Source organism: Apodemus sylvaticus, chromosome 23 (assembly GCF_947179515.1).
Source record: "Apodemus sylvaticus chromosome 23, mApoSyl1.1, whole genome shotgun sequence".
NCBI classification, from domain to species: Eukaryota; Metazoa; Chordata; class Mammalia; order Rodentia; family Muridae; genus Apodemus; species Apodemus sylvaticus.
This window is the reverse complement of record NC_067494.1, coordinates 14,369,265-14,387,742: the sequence shown is the minus strand read 5'-3', so window position 1 is coordinate 14,387,742 and position 18,478 is coordinate 14,369,265.

Genomic DNA, 18,478 nt, shown 5'->3' with positions numbered 1-18,478 from the left:
TAAACAAAGAAAGAATATTAAAGGCAGTAAGAGAAAAAGGCCAAGTAACATATAAAGCAAGACCTATCAGAATCACAGCAGACTTTTCACCTGAGACTATGAAGGCTAGATGGTCCTGGGCAGATCTCATGCAGACTCTAAGAGAACACAAATGCCAACCAAAACTACTGTATCCAGTAAAACTCTCAATCACCATAGATGGAGAAACTAAGATATTTCATGACAAAACCAAGTTTACCCAATATCTATCCACAAACCCAGCCCTAAAAAGGATAATAGGAGGACAACATCAATACAAGGAGGGAAACATCACCCTGGAAAAAGCAAGATAGTAACCTTTCATCAAACCCAAAAGAAGTTAAGCAATCAAATTTAAAAAATAACGTCAAAAATGATAGGAAGTAACAATCACTATTCCTTAATATCTCTTAACATCAATGGACTTAATGCCCCAATAAAAAGACACAGACTAACTGAATGGATACGTAAACAGGACCCTACATTTTGCTGCTTACAGGAAACACACCTCAGGGTCAAAGACAAACACTACCTTAGAGTAAAAGGCTGGAAGACAATTTTACAAGCAAATGGTCTCAGGAAACAAGCTGGAGTAGCCATTTTAATATCAGATAAAATTGACTTTCAACCCAAAGTCATCAAAAGAGACTCTGAGGGACACTTCTTGCTGGTCAAAGGAAAAATACAAAAAGAAGAACTGTCAATCCTGAACATCTATGTCCCAAATGCAAGGGCACCCTCTTTCGTAAAAGAAACTTTATTAAAACTAAAAGCACACATTGCACCTAACACAATAATTGTAGGTGACTTCAACACTGCACTTTCCTCAATGGACCAATCAGGAAAACAGAAACTAAACAGGGACACAATGAGACTAATTGAATCTTTGGACCAATTAGATTTAACAGATATATATAGAACATTCTATCCTAAAACAAAAGAATATACCTTTTTCTCAGCACCTCATGGTACCTTCTCCAAAATCGACCATATAATTGGTCACAAGACAGAACTCAACAAATATAAGAAGATAGAACTAATCCCAAGCCTCCTATCTGATCACTATGGAGTAAAAGTGGTCTTCAATAGCAACAGAAACAACAGAAAACCCACATACACGTGGAAACTGAACAATACTCTACTCAATGATACCTTGGTCAAGGAAGAAATAAAGAAAGAAATTAAAGACTTTTTAGAACACAATGAAAATGAAAACACAACATACCGAAATCTATGGGACACAATGAAAGCAGTGCTAAGAGGAAAACTCATAGCCCTGAGTGCCTCCAAAAAGAAAATGGAGAGAGCATACATTACCAGCTTAATGACACACCTGAAAGCCCTAGAACGAAAAGAAGCTATTTCACCCAGGAGGAGTAGAAGGCAGGAAATCATCAAACTCAGGGCTGAAATCAATCAAGTAGAAACAAAGAGAACCATACAAAAAAATCAACAAAACCAGGAGCTGGTTCTTTGAGAAAATCAACAAGATAGATAAACCCTTAGCCAGAATGACCAAAGGGCACAGAGAAAGTATCCAAATTAACAAACTTAGAAATGAAAAGGGAGATATAACAATGGAAACTGAGGAAATCCAAAAAAATCATCAGATCCTACTACAAGAGCCTGTACTCAACACAACTGGAGAATCTGGAGGAAATGGACAATTTCCTTGACAGATACCAAATACCAAAATTAAATCAGGACCAACTAGACCATGTAAACAGTCCCATAATGCCTAAAGAAATAGAAGGAGTCATAGAAAGTCTTCCAACCAAGAAAAGCACAGGACCAGAAGGCTTCAGTGCAGAATTCTACCAGACCTTCAAAGAAGAGTTAACACCAATACTCTTCAAACTATTCCACAAAATAGAAACAGAAGGAACCCTAACCAATTCCTTCTACGAAGCCACAATTACGCTGATACCAAAGCCAAACAAAGATCCAACAAAGAAAGAGAACTTCAGACCAATTTCCCTTATGAACATCGATGCAAAAATACTCATTAAAATTCTTGCCAACCGAATCCAAGAACACATCAAAACGATCATCCACCATGATCAAGTAGGCTTTATCCAGGGAATGCAGGGTTGGTTCAATATACGGAAATCCATCAATACAATCCACTACATAAACAAACTCAAAGAACAAAACCACATGGTCATTTCATTGGATGCTGAAAAAGCATTTGACAAAATTCAGCATCCTTTCATGCTTAAAGTCTTGGAGAGAACAGGAATTCAAGGCCCATACCTAAACATAGTAAAAGCAATATACAGCAAACCGGTAGCCAGCATCAAACTAAATGGAGAGAAACTTGAAGCAATCCCACTGAAATCAGGGACCAGACAAGGCTGCCCCCTTTCTCCTTATCTTTTCAATATTGTACTTGAGGTACTAGCTCGGGCAATTAGACAACATAAGGAGGTCAAAGGGATACAAATTGGAAAGGAGGAAGTCAAACTATCATTATTTGCAGACGACATGATAGTCTACCTAAGTGACCCAAAAAACTCCACTAGAGAGCTCCTACAGCTGATAAACACTTCAGCAAAGTGGCAGGTTATAAAATCAACTCAAGCAAATCAGTGGCCTTCTGATACTCAAAGGATAAGCAGGCTGAGATAGAAATTAGGGAAATGACCCCCTTCACAATAGCCACAAACAGTATAAAGTATCTTGGGGTGACTCTTACCAAACATGTGAAAGATCTGTATGACAAGAACTTCAAGACTCTGAAGAAGGAAATGGAAGAAGACCTCAAAAAATGGGAAAACCTCCCATGCTCATGGATCGGTAGAATCAATATAGTTAAAATGGCCATTTTGCCAAAAGCAATATGCAGATTCAATGCAATACCCATCAAAATCCCAACTCAATTCTTCACAGAATTAGAAAGAGCAATTATCAAATTCATCTGGAACAACAAAAAACCCAGGATAGCTAAAACTATTCTCAGCAACAAAAGAAAATCTGGGGGAATCAGTATCCCTGACCTCAAGCAATACTACAGAGCAATGGTGTTAAAAACTGCATGGTATTGGTACAGTGACAGGCAGGAGGATCAATGGAACAGGATTGAAGATCCCGAAATGAACCCACACATCTATGTCCACTTGATCCTCGACAAAGAGGCTGAAAACATCCAATGGAAAAAAGATAGCCTTTTCAACAAATGGTGCTGGTTCAACTTGAGGTCAGCATGCAGAAGAATGCGAATTGATCCATCCTTGTCTCCTTGTACTAAGCTCAAATCCAAATGGACCTCCATCAAGGACCTCCACATAAAGCCAGACACTCTGAAGCTAATACAAAAGAAACTGGGGAAGACCCTTGAGGACATCGGTACAGGGAGAAAGTTTCTGAACAGAACACCAATAGCGTATGCTCTAAGAGCAAGTATTGACAAATGGGACCTCATAAAATTACAAAGTTTCTGTAAGGCAAAGGACACCATCAAGAGGACAAATCGGCAACCAGCAAATTGGGAAAAGATCTTCACCAATCCTACATCAGATAGAGAGCTAATATCCAATATATATAAAGAACTCAAGAAGTTAGACTCCAGAAAACCGAACAACCCTATTAAAAAATGGGGTACAGAGTTAAACAAAGAATTCTCACCTGAAGAACTTCGGATGGCAGAGAAGCATCTTAAAAAATGCTCAACTTTATTAGTCATTAGGGAAATGCAAATCAAAACAACCCTAAGATTTCATCTTACACCAGTCAGAATGGCTAAGATTAAAAATTCAGGAGACAGCAGGTGTTGGAGAGGGTGTGGAGAAAGAGGAACACTCCTCCACTGCTGGCGGGGTTGCAAATTGGTACAACTACTCTGGAAATCAGTCTGGCGGTTCCTCCGAAAACTGGGCACCTCACTTCCAGAAGATCCTGCTATACCACTCCTGGGCATATACCCAGAGGATTCCCCACCATGTAATAAGGATACATGCTCTACTATGTTCATAGCAGCCCTATTTATAGTTGTCAGATGCTGGAAAGAACCCAGGTATCCCTCAACAGAAGAGTGGATGCAAAAAATGTGGTATATCTACACAATGGAGTACTATTCAGCCATTAGAAACAATGAATTCATGAAATTCTTAGGCAAATGGATGGAGCTAGAGAACATCATACTAAGTGAGGTAACCCAGACTCAAAAGGTGAATCATGGTATGCACTCACTAATAGTGGATATTAACCTAGAAAACTGGAATACCCAAAACATAATCCACACATCAAATGAGGTACAAGAAGAAAGAGGAGTGGCCCCTTGTTCTGGAAAGACTCAGTGAAGCAGTATTCGGCAAAACCAGAACGGGGAAGTGGGAAGGGGTGGGTGGGAGGACAGGGGGAGAGAAGGGGGCTTACGGGAGTTTCGGGGAGTGGGGGGCTAGAAAAGGGGAAATCATTTGAAATGTAAATAAAAAATATATTGAATAAAACAAAAAGAAAGAATCTCAAAACCTCATTAATGTATATCTCACAAGTAAATAACCACACTACTTCTCTATACCCTCGGAGATCCAGGTCAGGCCTCTCTCTTATTTATATCTGCTCGGTGGACTCTCACAATGGATCCTCATGAGGTCACAGTAGGGCATGCACAGATCATACTTGTTCAAACTCACAGGGACTGAGATGGCTTCAAAGCTTCTGAGTCAGGATGGCTCTGCAGAGCAACATTTAGTGTTTTAGAAATTAAAGTGGGACACAGTGTACCCAGAGAATCATCCACATAGACAGCTAGATAGTGGAACTGCTAAATACCCCACTGCCCCTACTATTAAAGGGCACATGCAGATTCCTAGCAGTGTAGAGGAGCCAGGCATTGATTGGTGTCCTAGTGTCATTCCTTTGTTAAACAAAATACCCAGACAAGGTTGGAGAAGGATACCCAGGGTGTCCCATCCTCTCAGAGAATGGAAAGAGGGAAGGGGAAGTATGGGGGTGTGACCAGGAATGGGGGCAGTTAGTGGAGTGTAAAGTGAATAAGAAATCAGAGAGAGACAGAGAGAGAGAGAGAGAGAGAGAGAGAGAGAGAGAGAGAAGGAAAGAATGAAGAAATATAGAGAGGAAGGAAAGAATGAAGAAAGGATAAAAGGAAGAAGGAAAAAACCATCAAGTAGTGTTCCCCCATGGTTCCTGCCTCTCTCTGAATTCCTGCTCTGTCGTCTTTCAGTGGTGGACTATTATGGGGATTTTTAAGGGAAATAAATTCTAGAACAGGGAAGTGAGAAGGGGTGGATGGAAGAATAGGGGGACAGAAGAGGGCTTATGGGACTTGTGGGGAGTAGGGACCCAGAAAATGGGAAATCATTTGCAATGTAAATAAAAAATATATCAATAAAAATGCTAAATAAAAAAAATAAAAAAAAATACTCCCCAAATACCCTGACAAAAAGCAACTTTGAAGATAGTAAGTTAATTTGAGGCTACAATTCCCGGTTATTTTCTAGCATTGTGGAAAAGTCAAGTCTGGAACCTCCATTAGTATCATTGCATACACAGTCAAGAGTAGAGGAAAGTAAATGGGTGTGTCCTGACTTGATTGCTTCTGCAAGGCTCCATTTGTCCACTCTTCCATAGTACTGATGGCTCTCTCTCTCTCTCTCTCTCTCTCTCTCTCTCTCTCTGTCTCTCTCCCTCTCTCTTTGTGTGTGTGTGTGTGTGTGTGTGTGTGTGTGTAGTGGCAAGTGTGGGGCTGTCCATCAAGTCTGCTTTGTAGCAGTCAGTCTGTGGTGAGCAGCAAGACTTGATGTCTCATAGTAGTTGGAAAATTGGCATAACACACAAAGAGAAAAAAGATCAAAGTAGTTGTAGCTCTCCGAATCCTCACAAAGTGAATTTTCTGGTAAGCATCGTGCAAGGCCAAGTAGAGCGAAATGTTTGCACAGCAAATACCCAGTTAACAGCTCTTATCTTGGAATAATTCAGCGGATTTTCTCACATCTGACTTCTTTCAGTCAACTTTACTCTTACAAAGGTGTGGTGGTCTGAATAAGAATGATCCTATAGGCCCTAGGGAGTGGTACTATTAGGAGGTGTGGCCTTGTTGGAGGAAGCCAGGCCTAGTGTCTCACTGTCTCATCTTGTTGTCTGCTGATCCAGGTGTAGAACTATCAGCTCCTTTTTGAGCACCACATCTGCCTGTATCCCACCATGCTTCCTGCCATGATGATGATCCACTGAACTTCTGAACGGTAAGCCAGGTCCAAGGGCATGTTTTCCTTTGTAAGATTTGCTGTAGTCACGATGTCCCTTTACACTAATAATATCTCAATGAAGAGGAAATGCTATTCATGTCGGGGCAGACAGAGGTCCTTCTTGTTAAGAACTCTTGCTGCTTCTCTCAGCTTTGGCTCCTGGCACCAGCACGGCAGCTCACTATTATCTCTGATTCTAGGGAATATGGCACCATCTTAGGGCCTGCACGGGCACCAAACATGCATCTGGTGCAATACATTCAGACATGCATGCATTCATATATTTAAAATGTATTTTTAAACTAATCCATGTTGTTGCTTATAGCTGTAGAAAGTTGTGTTTTATGACCATCTGTCAGGTGTCACACCCATTCACTTTTTGCTGATGTAGTTTCTAGTTGGGTCTCTCAGCCATGGTTCCCTTCTGAGCATTCTTGCACATTCCATGCGCACATGTATGTGTATTTTCATCCTCCATATAATTAGAGATACAGTTTTACAGCCATGGGTCAGATACAATTTTAACTTAAATAATTTGTGCCAAACTGGGCTTCCAAAGACATATTACCAATTTGCATTCTCATCAGTGATGGAAGACAGTTCTTGCACAACTTTGCCTGAATGTCCCATTTATTTCTGAACTCTGGATATCTTAGAGGGCAGACAATGGTATGCACTGTGAGTTACGTATACATTTTTCTGGTGATGAATGACACTGAGAATTTTCCTAAAAGATTTCAGTTTTAGCCATGTCCTACTTGTATACAATGCACCGTGACTGTGTTCTCTGCCTTACGAGCCTTTATTCTCCCTTTCCTACTCAGCTCTGTTCTTTTCCTAAGAGTTCCCCTCCTTCTGTGTCACTCTGTGTGTCTAGATCTCATGCAGGAGCTCACAGCTGCTGTGTGCTTGTGACTCTGTGTTGCCATGTGGTGTCAAGCAGGTAGCATTTTGTAGCGTTCTTTTCTACCCCCTGGCTCTCACAGACTTTCCATCCCCTTTTCTGAAATTTTCCTGGTGTCTAAAGTGGGTCATGAAGATATCCTGTTAGGACTTTGACCAGCTGTGAGTCTCTGCTTTGATTCATTCACAGAAGACGTTTCTCTAACTAGGGCAGACAATTGTATTCGCTTAAGGATATAATCATAAATATCTGGAAAGTAATTTAACTCTGTCTGCATTATGAAGCATCAATAGTAGATCGCTCCTGTCTGACCTGTACCTCTCTAGCTACAAGATTTTGACCAGTTTTACAGTAGCAAGCATGTGGAACAGATTTCAAGCTCAGTGTAGAGTTGGTTGCTTACCCCCTGGAACCATAATGCCGTTTTTGCAACAATGAGTGTACCTTACATGGCAGAATAGTTCTGGAGCACACAGGGAGCACAGCTGAGTGAGATCATCAATGCTGCCTCATCCCCACCCACAGCCTGCAGGGAACCTCCTGGCACTCCAAACACTAGCCAAAAGGGAGAAAGCTTCCAGAGCCGTTTCCACCTTGGTTTCACAGAGAAACACTTACATCCACAGTGAGTAGTGTCTTCTGCAATGGGGTCTTCCTGTCTAGTTCTAGAGGGGAGCCCCAAGGGGAGCTCTCAGTTTTCTGAATAAATGTACTACCCATTTAAATGTGAAGTTGACTTCTGATTGCCATCTCCAATGGATTCCCAGGACACAAACCTCTGTGTCAGTGAGAACATTTTCAGGGAGGTTTAACTGAAGAAGAATGACCCTAACAGTGGGAGGCATCATCCCAGGTGGTGTGGTGCCAACTGCCTGAGAATGAGACAGTGAACAGCACGTAGGCACAGTGTGAACAGCTGCTGTACGCCCTGGCTGCTACAAGCTCCTTGTAGGATCTAGGTTTGGTAACACTTTTCAGTGTGTATCCAAAGGAAATCCTGAAATCACTGTGCTCTATGTGTATTATCTATATTACATCTTAATTTAAAATAAAAAAAATAATTTCAGCTGGCTCATTTATAGGAAGTAAAAAATGATCAGATGAAGACAAAAATGTCTACAGTGGGAGGAAAAGAAAGTAGTTCAATGTGTAAATACTTAAAGTACTTAGACAACATAAAGGGAATTGTTCTGTTGCCATAAAGATAAAGTGTTGTGTATTAACATAATAATAGATAAGTAGAACAAAACATTGCCCATACACAAACCTATTTACAAATATGGTGTCTTTTTATTCATACATAATTTTATCATTCTTTTATTGTTAATGTTTTTTTTAAAACTGTATTTATTTTTTATTATGAATCCAGTGTTCTGCCTGCATGTAGGCCCGCAGGCCAGAAGAGGGCACCAGATCTCCTTACAGATGGCTGTGGTTGCTGGAAATTAAAATCAGAGCCTCTGGAAGAGCAGTCAATGCTCTTGATCTCTGAGCCATCTCTGCAGTCCCCTGTTAGTGTGTTTTATAAACTTTTTTCTTTTTATAATAGAATACTGCTACATATCCCAGACTAGTCTCCAACTTATGTTTCTCCTATGTGACCTTCTATATTCCTGGATCATTGAGATGTGCTGCCCTTTTTACCACCATAACCTTTATCTTTTCTGAGGCAGCATCTCAGAATATACCCAGGCAAGCCTTGAACTTGTAGTGTTCTAAGCTGGCTTTAAACTCTGATCCTCTACTTCAACTTCTCAAATACTTCCATCAAAAGTGTGTGCTACCATGTCCAGCATTCTAAGAAATGTATTGTCTCTATTTCTTCTTCTTTTAGTCTAAAAGCAAAAATGAAAATATTTCCATACCTATCCTGTTCTTCCTCTTCTGAGATAATGGGATGATCTAGACAGACACATCACACACATGGAACACATCACACACATGGAACACATCACGCTCCATGGAATACATCACACTCCATGGATTACATCATACTCCATGAAACACATGAAATACATGGAACACATCACACACATGGAGCACATCACACACATGGAACACATCACACACATGGAGCACATCACACACGGCACACATCACACTGCATGTCACACATCATACTGCATGGAGCACATCACACAGCATGGATCTTGTCACACACATGGAACACATCATACTGCATGGGAGATGAAGCCAGATATAGTGAGAGAGCTTGGGGGATTCTAGAAGCCACATACTGCTTAACTGCTACTCCTTTCTTCTCAGAGAAAGAAAGAAACCTCCCTCTTCAATGTGAATATGTTCTTTAGATATTGAATAAATTCTCCAGAGTAGCTAAAGGGTAAAGTAACTCTGTGGAATTCCATAGAACAGATAATTTTGGCAATGAAAGACATAATTTTTATTTTCCTCATCATGAAAACAACTGGTGCCAAGTCTAACACCTTAGGACATGGGAGATACCGAGTCAGCTACGAAGCAGATGATCTGTGACAGGCTAATGCCCTTTTGTTCAGAAAGACAAACCATCTCGACTCATGAAAATATGGAGCTTGGATTCCTTGGTTAGGGTTAGGGTTAGGGTTAGGGTTAGGGTTAGGGTTAGGGTTAGGGGTTAGGGGTTAGGGTTAGGGGTTAGGGTTAGGGTTAGGGGTTAGGGTTAGGGTTAGGGTTAGGGTTAGGGTTAGGGTTAGGGTTAGGGTTAGGGGTTATGGTTAGGGTTAGGGTTTTAGTATGCCCCAGTGTATGCATTTGCTGCTGTCCGCCAGATTTCTGTTTCTTCTCAGAATTGATCTGTGTAAATTCTACAATCAGATCATTTGCTAGCCAAATGTTACAGTTGTTTCCCTCTTTGGTTTTCCTTCCTCTTGAGCTTCACGTTACCTGTTTATTGTATCTCAGGTATTCTGAGCTTCTGGGCTAATATCCACACTTATCAGTGAGTGCATACCCTGTGTCTTCTTTGTGATTGGGTTAGCACACTTTGGATGATATTTTCTAGTTTTGTCCATTTGCCTAAGAATTTCAGGAATTCTTCATTTTAAATGGCTGAGTAGTACCCCATTTGTAAATTACCACATTTTCTGTATCTATTCCTATGTTGAAGGACATGTATGTTTTTTCCAACTTCTGGCTTTTATGTATAAGGCTGCTATGCATATAGTGGAATATTATGGAATATGTGTCCTTATTACATGTTGGAGCATCTTCTGGGTATATGCCCAGGAATGGCATAGCTCAGAACTCAGGAAGTACTATGTCCAATTTTAAGGAGCCACCAAACTGATTTCAAGAATTGTTGGACCAGCTTGCAATCCAACCAACAATGGAGGAGTTGTCCTCTTTCTTTACATCTTCGCCAGCATTTGCTGTCACCCAAGTTTTTTATTTTTTACTGTTCTGACAGCTGTGAGGCAGAATCTCAGGGTTGTTCTGACTTGCAATTCACTGATAACTAAGGATGTTGTACATTTATTCAGGTGCTTCTCAGCCATTCAATATTCCTCTGTTGAAAATTCTTTGTTTAGTTCTCTACCCCATTTTAATATGGTTATTTGATTCTCTGAATTCTTTGCCTATATTGGATATTAACCCTCTATCAGATGTAGGATTTGTAAAGAATTTTTTTCCAATCTGTTGGTTGCCATTTTGTTTTATTGAAAATGTCCTTTGCCTTACAGAAGCTTTGCAATGTTATAAGGTCTCATTCATTGATTCTTGATCTGAGAGCCTAAGACACTGGTATTCTGTTCAGGAAAATTTCCCATGTACCCATGTGTTTGATGACCTTCCCCACTTTCTCCTCTATGAGTTTCTGTGTATCTGGTTTTATATGGTCCTTGATCCACTTGGACTTGAGTTTCATCGTACAAGGAGATAAAAATGGGTTGATTTGCTGTTTCTACCTGCTGATTACTAGTTGAACAAGCACTATTTGTTAAAAATGTCTTTTTTCCTCTGGATGGTTTTAGCTCCTTTGTCAAAAATCAACTGATGATTGGTGTGTAGGTTTCTTTCTTGGTCTTCAATTCAATTGCATTGATCTCCCTGCCTGTCTCTGTACCAATACTGTACAGTTTTTATCACTATTGCTCTGTAATGCAGCTTGATTTCAGGGATGGTCATTCTCTCAGAAGTTCTTTTAGTTTTGAGAATCGTTTTTGCTCTCCTGGGTTTTTTTTTTGTTATTTCAAATGAATTTAAAAATTGGTCTGTGTAACTCTGTGAAGACTTGAGTTGGAATTTTGATGCAGATTGCATTGAATTTGCAGATTGCTTTTGGCCAGAATGCCATTTTTACTACACGAATCCTGCCAATCCATAAGCATGGGAGAGCTTTCCATGTTCTGAGATCTTCTTCATTTTCTTTCTTCAGACACGTGAAGTTCTTGTTAGACAAATCTTTCATTTGTTTTGTTGCAGTCACAACAAGGTATGCGATATTATTTGGGCCTGTTTGAAGGGTGTTGTTACTGTTTCTTTCTCAGTATGTTTATTTTTTGAGTTAGGGAAGGCTACTGATTTGATTGAGTTAACTTTATATCCAGCCACTTTGCTGAACTTGTTTATCTGCTTTAGGAGTTCTGTGGTGGAATTTCTGGAGTTGCTTAAGTATATGACCATATCATCTGTAAATAGTGATAGTTTCACTTCTTCCTTTCCAATTTGTATCCCTTTGACCTCCTTTTGTTTTCTTTTCTTTTTTTTTTTTGAATTGGATTTTTTTATTCGATATATTTTTTATTTACATTTCAAATGATTTCCCCTTTTCTAGCCCCCCACTCCCCGAAAGTCCCGCAAGCCCCCTTCCCTACCCCTGTCCTCCCACCCACACCTTCCCACTTCCCCGTTCTGGTTTTGCCAATTACTGCTTCACTGAGTCTTTCCAGAACATGGGGCCATTCTTCCTTTCTTCTTGTACCTCATTTGATGTGTGGATTATGTTGTGGGTATTCCAGTTTTCTAGGTTAATATCCACTTATTAGTGAGTGCATACCATGATTCACCTTTTGAGTCAGGGTTACCTCACTTAGTATGATGTTCTCTAGCTCCATCCATTTGCCTAAGAATTTCATGAATTCATTGTTTCTAATGGCTGAATAGTACTCCATTGTGTAGATATACCACATTTTTTGCATCCACTCTTCTGTTGAGGGATACCTGGGTTCTTTCCAGCATCTGGCAATTATAAATAGGGCTGCTATGAACATAGTAGAGAATGTATCCTTATTACATGGTGGGAAATCCTCTGGGTATATGCCCAGGAGTGGTATAGCAGGATCTTCTGGAAGTGAGGTGCCCAGTTTTCGGAGGAACCGCCAGACTGATTTCCAGAGTGGTTGTACCAATTTGCAACCCCACCAGCAGTGGAGGAGTGTTCCTCTTTCTCCACACCCTCTCCAACACCTGCTGTCTCCTGAATTTTTAATCTTAGCCATTCTGACTGGTGTAAGGTGAAATCTCAGGGTTGTTTTGATTTGCATTTCCCTAATGAGTAATGAAGTTGAGCATTTTTTAAGGTGTTTCTCCGCCATCCGAAGCTCTTCAGGTGAGAATTCTTTGTTTAACTCTGTACCCCATTTTTTAATAGGGTTGTTTGGTTTTTTGGAGTCTAACTTCTTGAGTTCTTTATATATATTGGATATTAGCCTTCTATCTGAGGTAGGATTGGTGAAGATCTTTTGCCAATTTGTTGGTTGCCGATTTGTCCTCTTGATGGTGTCCTTTGCCTTACAGAAACTTTGTAATTTTATGAGGTCCCATTTGTCAATTCTTGATCTTAGAGCATACGCTATTGGTGTTCTGTTCAGAAACTTTCTCCCTATACCGATGTCCTCCAGGGTCTTCCCCACTTTCTTTTCTATTAGCTTCAAGAGTTTCTGGCTTTATGTGGAGGTCCTTGATCCATTTGGATTTGAGCTTAGTACAAGGAGACAAGGATAGATCAATTCGCATTCTCCTGCATGCTGACCTCCAGTTGAACCAGCACCATTTGTTGAAAAGGCTATCTTTTTTCCATTGGATGTTTTCAGCCTCTTTGTCGAGGATCAAGTGGACATATGTGTGTGGGTTCATTTCTGGATCTTCAATCCTGTTCCATTGATCCTCCTTCCTGTAACTGTACCAATACCATGCAGTTTTTAACACTATTGCTCTGTAGTATTGCTTGAGGTCAGGGATACTGATTCCCCCAGACTTTCTTTTGTTGCTGAGAATAGTTTTAGCTATCCTGGGTTTTTTGTTATTCCAGATGAATTTGAGAATTGCTCTTTCTAACTCTGTGAAGAATTGAGTTGGGATTTTGATGGGTATTGCATTGAATCTGTATATTGCTTTTGGCAAAATGGCCATTTTAACTATATTGATCCTGCCGATCCATGAGCATGGAGGTTTTTCCCATTTTTTGAGGTCTTCTTCCACTTCCTTCTTCAGCGTCTTGAAGTTCTTGTCATACAGATCTTTCACATGTTTGGTAAGAGTCACCCCAAGATACTTTATACTGTTTGTGGCTATTGTGAAGGGGGTCATTCCCCTAATTTCTTTCTCAGCCTGCTTATCCTTTGAGTATAGGAAGGCCACTGATTTGCTTGAGTTGATTTTATAACTTGCCACTTTGCTGAAGTTGTTTATCAGCTATAGGAGATCTCTAGTCGAGTTTTTTGGGTCACTTAGATAGACTATCATGTCATCTGCAAATAATGATAGTTTGACTTCTTCCTTTCAAATTTGTATCCCTTTGACCTCCTTCTGTTGTCTAATTGCCCGAGCTAGTTCCTCAAGTACAATATTGAAAATATAAGGAGAAAGGGGGCAGCCCCGTCTAGTCCCTGATTTTAGTGGGATTGCTTCAAGTTTCTCTCTATTTAGTTTGATGCTGGCTACTGGTTTGCTGTATATTGCTTTTACTATGTTTAGGTATGGGCCTTGAATTCCTGTTCTTTCCAAGACTTTAAGCATGAAAGGATGCTGAATTTTGTCAAATGCTTTTTCAGCATCCAATGAAATGACCATGTGGTTTTTTTTCTTTGAGTTTGTTTATGCAGTGGATTGCATTGATGGATTTCCGTATATTGAACCAACCCTGCATTCCCTGGATAAAGCCTACTTGATCATGGTGGATGATTGTTTTGATGTGTTCTTTGATTCGGTTGGCAAGAATTTTATTGAGTATTTTTGCATCGATGTTCATAAGGGAAATTGGTCTGAAGTTCTCTTTCTTTGTTGGATCTTTGTGTGGTTTTGGTATCAGCGTAATTGTGGCTTTGTAGAAGGAATTGGGTAGTGTTCCTTCTGTTTCTATTTTGTGGAATAGTTTGAAGAGTATTGGTGTTAACTCTTCTTTGAAGGTCTGATAGAATTCTGCACTGAAACCATCTGGTCCTGTGCTTTTTTTGGTTGGAAGACTTTCTATGACTCCTTCTATTTCTTTAGGTATTATGGTACTGTTTAGATGATCTATTTGATCCTGATTTAATTTTGGTATTTGGTATCTGTCAAGGAAATTGTCCATTTCCTCCAGATTCTCCAGTTGTGTTGAGTACAGGCTCTTGTAGTAGGATCTGATGATTTTTTGGATTTCCTCAGTTTCCGTTGTTATATCTCCCTTTTCATTTCTAAGTTTGTTAATTTGGATACTTTCTCTGTGCCCTTTGATCAGTCTGGCTAAGGGCTTATCTATCTTGTTGATTTTCTTAAAGAACCAGCTCCTGGTTTTTTTGATTCTTTGTATAGTTCTCTTTGTTTCTACTTGATTGATTTAAGCCCTGAGTTTGATGATTTCCTGCCTTCTACTCCTCCTGGGTGAAATAGCTTCTTTTTGTTCCAGGGCTTTCAGGTGTGTCATTAAGCTGGTAATGTATGCTCTCTCCATTTTCTTTTTGGAGGCACTCAGGGCTATGAGTTTTCCTCTTAGCACTGCTTTCATCGTGTCCCATAGATTTGCGTATGTTGTGTTTTCATTTTCATCGTGTTCTAAAAAGTCTTTAATTTCTTTCTTTATTTCTTCCTTGACCAAGGTATCATTGAGTAGAATATTGTTCAGTTTCCATGTGAATGTGGGTTTTCTGTTGTTTTTGTTGCTATTGAAGACCACTTTTACTCCATAGTGATCTGATAGGAGGCATGGGATTACTTCGATATTCTTATAATTGTTGAGGTCTGTCTTGTGACCAATTATATGGTCCATTTTGGAGAAGGTACCATGAGGTGCTGAGAAACAGTTATTTTCTTTTGCTTTAGGATAGAATGTTCTATATATATCTGTTAGATCTGATTGGTCCAAAGCTTCAGTTAGTTTCATTGTGTCCCTGTTTAGCTTCTGTTTTCCTGATCGGTCCATTGAAGAAAGTGCAGTGTTGAAGTCCCCCACAATTATTGTGTTAGGTGCAATGTGTGCTTTGAGCTTTAATAAAGTTTCTTTTATGAAAGAGGGTGCCCTTGCATTTGGAGCATAGATGTTCGGGATTGAGAGTTCTTCTTGTTGTATTTTTCCTTTGACCAGCAAGAAGTGTTCCTCAGAGTCTTTTGATGACTTTGGGTTGAAAGTCAATTTTATCTGATATTAAAATGGCTACTCCAGCTTGTTTCCTGAGACCATTTGCTTGTAAAATTGTCTTCCAGCCTTTTACTCTAAGGTAGTGTTTGTCTTTGATCCTTAGGTGTGTTTCCTGTAAGCAGCAAAATGTAGGGTCCTGTTTATGTATCCAGTCAGTTAGTCTATGTCTTTTTATTGGGGCATTGAGTCCATTGATGTTAAGAGATATTAAGCAATAGTGATTGTTACTTCCTGTCATTTTTGACATTATTTTTTTAAATTTGATTGGTTAACTTGTTTTGGGTTTGATGAAAAGTTACTATCTTGCTTTTTCCAGGGTGAATTTTCCCTCCTTGTATTGGTGTTTTCCTCCTATTATCCTTTGTAGGGCTGGGTTTGTAGATAGATATTGGGTAAACTTGGTTTTGTCATGGAATATCTTAGTTTCTCCATCTATGGTGATTGAGAGTTTTGCTGGATATAGTAGTTTTGGCTGGCATTTGTGTTCTCTTAGAGTCTGCATGAGATCTGCCCAGGATCTTCTAGCCTTCATAGTCTCAGGTGAAAAGTCTGCTGTGATTCTGATAGGTCTTCCTGTATATGTTACTTGGCTTTTTTCTCTTACTGCCTTTAATATTCTTTCTTTGTTTAGGACATTTGGTGTTTTGATTATTATGTGACGGGAAGTATTTCTGTTCTGGTCCAGTCTGTTTGGAGTTCTGTAGGCTTCTTGTATATTCATGGGCATCTCTCTCTTTAGGTTAGGGAAGTTTTCTTCCATAATTTTATTGAAGATATTTGCTGGCCCTTTAAGTTGTAAATCTTCACTCTCATCTATGCCTATAATCCTTAGGTTTGGTCTTCTCATTGTGTCCTGGATTTCCTGGATATTTTGGGTTACAAGCTTTTTGCATTTTGCATTTTCTTTAACTGTTGAGTCCATGGTTTCTATGGTATCTTCAGCATCTGAGATTCTTTCTTCTATCTCTTGTATTCTGTTGTTGATATTTGCATCTATGTCCACTGATTTCTTCCCAAGGCTTTCTATCTCCAAAGTTGTCTCCCTTTGAGTTTTCTTAGTTGTTTCTACTTCTTTTTTTTTTATATTATAAATTTTATAGGTTATTATAAATATACCTGTATTTTTTTATTCGATATAATTTATTTACATTTCAAATGATTTCCCCCTTTCTAGCCCCCCCCCCCACTCCCCGAAAGTCCCGTAAGCCCCCTTCTCTTCCCCTGTCCTCCCTCCCACCCCTTCCCAGTTCCCCGTTCTGGTTTTGCCAAATACTGTTTCACTGGGTCTTTCCAGAACCAGGGACCACTCCTGCTTTCTTCTTGTACCTCATTTGATGTGTGGATTATGTTTTGGGTATTCCAGTTTTCTAGGTTAATAACCACTTATTAGTGAGTGCATACCATGATTCACCTTTTGAGTCTGGGTTACCTCACTTAGTATGATGTTCTCTAGCTCCATCCATTTGCCTAAGAATTTCATGAATTCATTGTTTCTAATGGCTGAATAGTACTCCATTGTGTAGATATACCACATTTTTTGTATCCACTCTTCTGTTGAGGGATACCTGGGTTCTTTCCAGCATCTGGCAATTATAAATAGGGCTGCTATGAACATAGTAGAGCATGTATCCTTATTACATGGTGGGGAATCCTCTGGGTATATGCCCAGGAGTGGTATAGCAGGATCTTCTGGAAGTGAGGTGCCCAGTTTTCGGAGGAACCACCAGACTGCTTTCCAGAGTGGTTGTACCAATTTGCAACCCCACCAGCAGTGGAGGAGTGTTCCTCTTTCTCCGCACCCTCTCCAACACCTGCTGTCTCCTGAATTTTTAATCTTAGCCATTCTGACTGGTGTAAGATGAAATCTTAAGGTTGTTTTGATTTGCATTTCCCTAATGACTAATGAAGTTGAGCATTTTTTAAGATGCTTCTCCGCCATCCGAAGTTCTTCAGGTGAGAATTCTTTGTTTAACTCTGTACCCCATTTTTTAATAGGGTTGTTCGGTTTTCTGGAGTCTAACTTCTTGAGTTCTTTATATATATTGGATATTAGCCCTCTATCTGATGTAGGATTGGTGAAGATCTTTTCCCAATTTGTTGGTTGCCGATCTGTCCTCTGAAGAAGGAAATGGAAGAAGACCTCAAAAAATGGGAAAACCTCCCATGCTCATGGATCGGTAGAATCAATATAGTTAAAATGGCCATTTTGCCTAAAGCACTATACAGATTCAATGCAATACCCATCAAAATCCCAACTCAATTCTTCACAGAGTTAGAAAGAGCAATTATCAAATTCATCTGGAACAACAAAAAACCCAGGATTAGCTAAAACTATTCTCAGCAACAAAAGAAAATCTGGGGGAATCAGTATCCCTGACCTCAAGCAATACTACAGAGCAATAGTGTTAAAAACTGCATGGTATTGGTACAGTGACAGGCAGGAGGATCAATGGAACAGGATTGAAGATCCAGAAATGAACCCACACACCTATGGCCACTTGATCCTCGACAAAGAGGCTGAAAACATCCAATGGAAAAAAGATAGCCTTTTCAACATATGGTGCTGGTTCAACTGGAGGTCATCATGCAGAAGAATGCGAATTGATCCATCCTTGTCTCCTTGTACTAAGCTCAAATCCAAATGGATCAAGGACCTCCACATAAAGCCAGACACTCTGAAGCTAATAGAAAAGAAACTGGGGAAGACCCTTGAGGACATCGGTACAGGGAGAAAGTTTCTGAACAGAACACCAATAGCGTATGCTCTAAGAGCAAGAATTGACAAATGGGACC